The sequence below is a fragment of the Podarcis bocagei genome (assembly GCF_964188305.1).
Source record: "Podarcis bocagei genome assembly, chromosome: 5".
NCBI lineage: Eukaryota > Metazoa > Chordata > Lepidosauria > Squamata > Lacertidae > Podarcis > Podarcis bocagei.
The window spans coordinates 88,564,761-88,572,514 of NC_138129.1; the positions used below are offsets into that span (position 1 = coordinate 88,564,761).

The 7,754-nt window shown below is 44.7% G+C and overlaps 1 long non-coding RNA gene across 1 annotated transcript in view; it reads right to left on the reverse strand.

Annotated features, from left to right (window-relative positions):
• Nucleotides 1-2,103, reverse strand: part of LOC308587165 — a 146,577-nt gene extending 144,474 nt beyond the window's left edge. The window contains exon 1 of the long non-coding RNA XR_014008250.1: nucleotides 1,800-2,103. This is a non-coding gene — a long non-coding RNA (uncharacterized lncRNA). The remainder of the gene's footprint in view (nucleotides 1-1,799) is intronic.
• Nucleotides 2,104-7,754: the final 5,651 nt, after the last annotated feature.

Sequence of the window (7,754 nt, forward strand, 5' to 3'; positions counted from 1 at the left end):
CAGCACAAATCTCACCCGAGATACTGAGAGCAAAGGCAGAGTAGAAAACAGAGTTCAAAGCTTTATTCAGCTTTTAAGTTCTGGATGATCTTGAGCCACTCACTCTTGTGAGGACTCATGCTGAGAAGGAAAAGCAGGGAAGCTGTGAGAAAACCAACATACATTTCCTCCAAACATCTTGGAGGAAAGGCAGGGTACAAATAAAACAAAATTAAAATCCTGATGGGTCTTCTCCTTCTGAGTCAAAAGCCTTTATTTCCACAGTCAGAGAATCGCAAAGTGCATTAGCCACATAACTTGTTCAGCTGCCTGCTTCATACATTATCCGCAACAAACAACTGTCATAATCTTTGTAATATATGGGTAATGGATGGAAGGATTGTCTGTTTCCAGTCCATGTCACTTTTGCATATGTTTATTCTTAGGCCTGCCCCATCCCATTTTTGCATTAATCTGCAGGGGGGAGGTTGGGGGGAAGGACCAAAAAATTGCATTTAAATAGTATTTTTATCTTAAAATACATGTTTCTAAATGTATTTTTTTCTTTTTAAAAATGTGTGTTTTAAGTGTACCTGGATACAGTTTTTGAGCTATCACAAAATTTGGACTATAAACATCAATGAAACCTCAAGGCAGGTGTATATCACCTCCCACAAGAAAGGAAGATGACCCTGATAGATCAGGTGAATGACCACTCTAGTATCCTGCTTTAAGAGTGGCCAGTCAGACGCCTGGCCTGTGTGAAACCTGCAGATTGGACACACACAAAACAGCACTCTGCCCACCTGTGATTCCCAGCATGATGCCTCTGTTAGTAGAGGGAGAACATAGTTGTTGACAGCCTTATCCTCATTAATCTGTCTCATCTTCTTTTAAAACCATCCAAGTTGGTGACCACCACTGCCTCCTGCTCAACAATGTGCTCTGTCCCCACCACCACCACCTTCTCCCATCCCTGTTATTGCTGCAAGCATTCTTTTCCTTACAGACTCTCAACACAGTGGCTAAAAGGAAGCTTTTATAATATGCACAAGTTTGTAATGGATTCTGTATATGTCTATGTGTGTATATATATGTAAAACCAATAAAAAAATTATCTGGCAAAAAAAAAGGAAGCTTTCTCCTTTTGATTTCGTAATATTAAGATCATGAGCTTTGCCTGTGAATGAACATGAAGTGATACCTGTTAACTGTATGCAGGAGAACACAGCTCTTTTAACATTCACAGCCGGAGGAATTTGCCCCCCTGCAAGACCCATGTATTGCTTAAATTCCATTTAATTATTTCCTCTTAAGTAACTGGGAATGCCTCAATATCCTGATGATCCTCTGCGTGAGATCTGATATAACCTGGCAGGAACAAAGGCAAGCTGTTGTGCGCTATCAGACTTATTAAAATTCATTCTCCCAGACCACAACCTGTCCATTTCCCAGCATTTTTCAGCATTCAATTCTCATAATTCAATGAAGAAACATGAACTATATCATTAACTGTCTGTGCCTGAATAAATGTGTGAAGTCTGAATATCGCCTAGCTTTGTGCATTTCAGTGGGTACCCGATTAGGGACCATAGCAAAGGATCTAGAGATGCTACTACTACTACTAATAATAATAATAATAATACCAAGTTTCTGTCCTGCATGGAACTCAAGTTAAATATATTCTTTGTTCTTGTTGTTCAGTCGTTTAGTCATGTCCAACTCTTCATGACCCCATGGACCAGAGCACGCCAGGCACTTCTTCTGTCTTCCACTGCCTCCCACAGTTTGGTCAAACTCATGTTGGTAGCTTCAAGAACACTATCCAACCATCTTGTCCTCTGTCGTCCCCTTCTCCTTGTGCCCTCCATCTTTCCCAACATCAGGGTCTTTTCCAGGGAGACTTCTCTTCTCATGAGGTGGCCAAAGTATTGGAGCCTCAGCTTCAGGATCTGTCCTTCCAGTGAGCACTCAGGGCTGATTTCCTTAAGAATGGATAGGTTTGATCTTCTTGCAGTCCATGGGACTCTCAAGAGTCTCCTCCAGCACCATAATTCAAAAGCATCAATTCTTCGGCGATCAGCCTTCTTTATGGTCCAGCTCTCACTCCCATACATCACTACTGGGAAAACCATAGCTTTTAATGTACGGACCTTTGTTGGCAAGGTGATGGCTCTACTTTTTAAGATGCTGTCTATTATATTTTTAAGATGCTCTCTAATATATTCTACCATTATCATAAAAAATCATAGCATAGAAAATACATCACAGCAGGGGCGTCAGAATTGCAAAAAAAAGTGCTTGAAACTGAATGGATCTTGGAAACCTCTAGCTATCCATTTCACTTCTGCACCAAATGGGTGCTCTGGAGGATCCACAACAATCCAGAGAAGATTTGAGGGTGCTGGGGAGATGAAGGGGGGAGAAAGGAAGAACCCTGGAATGGAAACTTGGGGTTTAAACTTGCCATTCTTCACAATCTCTTTATAAATGAAAAAAAAAAAGTTTTCTGCTATGTTACCAGTTCTTTCTCTCAGTAGGTCTCTAGTTTGCTATAACAATGAGTGATGATAAGTTTTAAAAATAGTTGCTAGCTCTCTTGTTTTGTTCAAGTAACTTTTTCCTACTTTGTCCGTGGTTAATCCTTACGAGATTAAACCGTCCTCTCCTCAAGAACTTTTTTCTCCAGACTTGCTCCTTCCTTTCCTTCCTGCAACTCCTAAGGAAGCGGACATTATAGGCTCTGCTATATGTTCTGTTTCAGAAGCTCTAATGAAAAGATATTTTCTCCTCAGCGAGGCCTCCAACAGCTACCGCTATGCTTCGTCTATATCCTTTTATTTAAGGCTGTGGGGATTTAAAGAAACTAAAACTCATGTAGCCCTTATATGACATTTACTGTAGCTAATGAGTTGAACACGTTGCCAGTTATGGCTTTAAAGTATTCCCTACTCAACAACAAGCTTACAAATGAGGGCCCTGGTAGAAAAGGCATTCATAGGGTGGTGGCTGGAATAAATGATACATAGAAACAATGCTTTTTACAAGGGGTACTTCAGGTTACACAGTACCGGCACCTCTTTTGGTTGTTAAAATGTGCGGTATTTCCTGTAACAACTTCATGGTGTAACAACCTATGTTCAGAGCCGTCTTTCCCATTGGTGTTAGTGGTTCGTTGTGCCAGGGCGCCGGCTTCTCAGGGGCGCCCTAGCAAGTGGGTGAGCTGTGCGGCTTTGCTGGCAGCCTTCCCTTTCCCTGTATGCCCGCCAGCTGCGCCCTGCAACTATATGGCTGGCGGGCGTGCAGCTTCCTTCCCAAGACTTCGCAGAAGGAGAATGATCCCCGCAGAGGCATAGGATGGAAGCTGCACACAGCTTCCCTCCTAAGCCTCTGCATCTGCTAAAGATGGCCCTGCTCCCGGTTATTGTCCTCCTCCTGCTTCCTGGCAAAAGGTGGCGTGCAGCCTTCCCGGGTGCCCCGATGCTGGAGAGAATGTCCGCCAGCATGTTTTCCTGCTTGATCGCAGCCACCACGCTGGGGATCAGGGTGGTGGGGGAGGCAGAGGACATTTTCCACTGCCCCTCCCTTGTTTTGGAGTTGCCGGGGGGCTGTGCTGGAGGGATCTTTGCACCATGGCACCGGATATGCTTATGACGGCCCTGCCTATGTTTCCCCCCAAAAAGCACTGCATAGAAAATTTAAACTATCAGAGAAACCAACAACTTGCAGTCTCCCCCCATTGTAAAAAAGGGGGCGTCCCCAGTGCCTGCTTTATTAAGAATATATCTTGATTTGTTTACACAAAGTTTGCAAAGAGGGTATGCAATGTTGTGTCAAGTGATTGCCATCCCATACTTTCCAGTGCATTTTCCTGTTGCAATACCTCCTAGAATAAGTCTGAGTTTGAGGGGAAGATTCTTTGTTACATAAGAGCCCAAATTTGCTTCAGTTGAGCAACTTAAGTTTAGAGGAATGCAATTGAATCCAAACCACAAAATAGCAACAGTCTGGGAGTGGTGTCATTCACTGGCTGTGGTAGTTTGGCTACAAAAAAAATCCATGCTGGCTGAAGGTGGTCAAAACTTTTCAGGTACAATTTCATTTTAGGCACAACCTAGTACTGACCTGGGAAATTGGAGGACTCCTCTAGGAAAGCTTGCTCACCTTTATCCAGACCTCAGTTTTGTCCAGATTTTATTATAACTAAAACGTGGAATCCTGCAAACTTCACTTAATTTCACTGTCGGGACTGAGACATTGAATTCTAACCTTAGGTGGTGTGGAATCCAGTTGTGGTTCATGAGATGGATCTCTACCACGAAACCACCCTCCATGGTGTGTTGGCACCACCACTCATAGGGACTGGTTGGTGTGGACCACGATGGCAGCAAGGATGGAAGATGCAGTTGTACCTATTTCCACCCCCAACCTAATTCTCTCCTGCACTGCACTGCCCCAACCTAGTTGTCGCAAGCAGCAGTGCTGCCACAGCTGGGAAGATGGAGAAACAGTGATGGTCTACTTCATGCACCATAACTGGTAGAAACCCTTTGTGGAATTTCACTATATTTATAGGGGGTGGTGGAATTCAGTTGCTTTGCCTGAGGAGGTGGGAATAGCCTTCCAGATTCCACTGCAGGTGAAATTTCTGTGAGAGTTCTAATTTAGGATACTGCAGATGCATATTAATATACACCCTTGTGCAAATTAACTGAAACAAAGCATGTTTTCTTTATTTCTCGTAATCCTGTACTCAAAACAAACATGAAAAGTCAGTTGATCATTATGGTGTCGGAAGCCTGCAGCCAATAGAAGGAATGATGTGCTCATCACAATATATTGAGGTTTTATGAATGAGAGTTATTTCAGAGCTGGAAAAGAGGTATCCTGACAGTACTGGGATTTTGCAGCAGGACCTAGCCCCCTGCCACACATCGAAATTGGTGAAGAAATTCATGACAGAGCAGCAAATACAGGTACTTGATTGGCCAGGGAATTCCCCGGATGTAAATCCCATTGAGAATTTGTGGGCTATATGCAAAAGTCGCCTCTGAGCTGTAGACTGTACGACTGGGGAGAAGCTCATTCAGGCACTGATTCAAGTGTGGTACGGAGATCCGAAAATCAACAGTGACTGTTCGAAACTAGTAGACTCCATGCCAAACTGTGTTCAAATGCTGCTTAAAAATAGCGGAGGTCATATCCATTACTGATGTACGTATATGTGAGTTTTGTACACGTATGTGTGAGTTTTGTACAATAAAGTACATTGTTTGTTTCAATTAATTTGCACAAGGGTGTAAGAAGAATCTTCTGCTTCAGGTCAATGGGCCATCTAGTGTGGCATTCTGTTCTCACAGTGGCCACCCAGAAGTCTGTGGGAAACCCACAAGTAGCACACAAGCACAACCGCACTCTCCCCTCTGGTTGTTTCAAACTACTGCTATTCAGAAACATGCTGCCTCCAGCTATGGAGGCAGAGCATAGTCTTTGTGGATAGCAGCCATCGATAGACGTATCCTCCATGTTTAATCCTCTTTTAAAGCCATCCAGTATATCTGAATCAGCATCTCCACTCCCATCGTGCTACCTGGACACTGAGGTCCAGCGCCGAGGGCCTTCTGGCGGTTCCCTCACTGTGAGGAGCCAAGTTACGGGGAACGAGGCAGAGGGCCTTCTCGGTAGTAGCGCCCGCCCTGTGGAACGCCCTCCCACCAGATGTCAAAGAGAACAACTACCAGACTCTTAGGAGACATCTGAAGGCAGCCCTGTTTAGGGAAGCTTTTAATGTTTGAAGTATTACAGTATTTTAATATTTTTTGGGAATCCGCCAGATGGGCGGGGTATAAATAATAAATTATCATTATTATTATTATCCAAGCTGGTGGCCACCTCTGTCACTTGTGAGAGTGAGTTCAGTAGTGTAACAAGAACAATTTATTTCTTGCACCCCACCCATTTGACTGTGTTGCTCCTTCCACTCTGCGCAGCTTTCAACAAAATATAAAGGGACAAAACAAAACATTCCCCATGTGATATTTAAAGCTTCTCAAAACTGTGCATGGTGTGAAGAGATACTATGCTCTACGTGAGGCTAACTTTGAAGGTGACCCGGAAACTACAATTAATCCAGAATGCGGCCGCTAGACTGGTGACTAGGAGTGGCCACCGAGACCATATGCACCTGTCCTGAAAGACCTACATTGGCTCCCAGTATGTTTCCGAGCACAACTGAAAGTGTTGGTGCTGACCTCCAAAGCCCTAAACGGCCTCGGCCCAGTATATCTGAAGGAGCGTCTCCTTCCCCATCATCCAGCCTGGAAACTGAGATCGAACACTGAGGGCCTTCTGGCGGTTCCCTCACTGCGAGAAGTGAGATTACAGGGAACCAGGCAGAAGGCCTTCTTGGTAGTGGCACCCATCCTGTGGAACACCCTCCCATCAGATGTCAAGGAAATAGACAACTATCTGACTTTCAGAAGACATCTGAAGGCAGCCCTGTTTAGGGAAGTTTTTAATCTTTGATGTTTTATTGTACTTTTAATTCTGTTGGGAGCCACCCAGAGTGGCTGGGGAAACCCAGCCAGATGGGCGGGGTATAAATAAATTGTTGTGGTTGTTGTTGCTTTAATCGGTCCTTAACCTTCCAACATTCAGCTTCATTGGAAGTCCATAACTTCTAGTGTTCTCTGTGTGAGAGAGAAAACTTTCCTCTATCCACTTCCTCCTTCTCATGCATAATTTTATAAACTTCTATCATATCACCTCTTTCTTTAAAGTGTGTTCTCAATTAAAGGAGAGCGCGTGTTGCGGATGGGGCCAGGCAAGACACCCCGCAGTTGCCAGGCAGGATAGGTTGAAGGGGCCCAGCTCGGATTGGTGGATTGCTGGGGTGAAATTGATGTTGCCAATTTGGAGGTGGGAACAGAGGTTATTTAAGCAAAGCTCACAGCAATCTGCTTTCTCTTTTGCTGTGGGCACCGGATCACCCGCCTGCCCTCCCTTGTTTTGGGCTTGTGCTTTGACCTTGCTATGCCTGTCATGGGGTCGTCTGCCTTGGTGCAGGGGCCTGGTAGGAATTTTCCCATTTGGCTGATTAGTGTGTACCATTTGGTTTTTGCCTACTGCGTAGCAAATCGTCACAACTTGTAAGGTTGGCGGTTAGGCATTGGTTTAAATTGGTTGGAGGAGGGGTATGGATTGGCTGGGCCTGCCCCTCCAATGCTGCTGCTGCAAGGAATTCCATTAAAGGAATTCAGGGGCTTACCATTCTTTCGTCCAAACCCCTGGAATCAGGTTTGGGCCGTGTAAGCCCCTGGGAGCATGCGGGGAGAAGCTGAGGGTCTGTGCCGCAGCTCCAGTTATCCCTGATCTTGTTCCTCCACACTGGCTTTTGCTGGAATCCAGGAGTCCGAGCTGTCCCCAAGGCGGCGGGGGGGGGGGGATGACAGATAGTCATAACCAATGCCTAAGCAACCACTCACAATTTTTATGTTCAATAAAGTTGTGGCCAAAATTATGCCAGAAACCTTAAACAAAAATTATGAGTGATGTGTGAGTTATTGGGGTAGGGGTGTTTTGGGGGACCTCAGCACGCAAATTAAGAAGTCCCAGCTGTTGAAACTTTTCCTCAAAGGACAGTTACTCCATCCCCTCATTCATTCTGCTTGCTTTTTTCTGAGCCTTTTCCAGCTCTCTAGTATGCTTTTTGAGGTGATGGTTTCCACCTCAAGGTTGAGTCTGTTGTGGTGTCCCATTGCAGACTTTATAGAAGT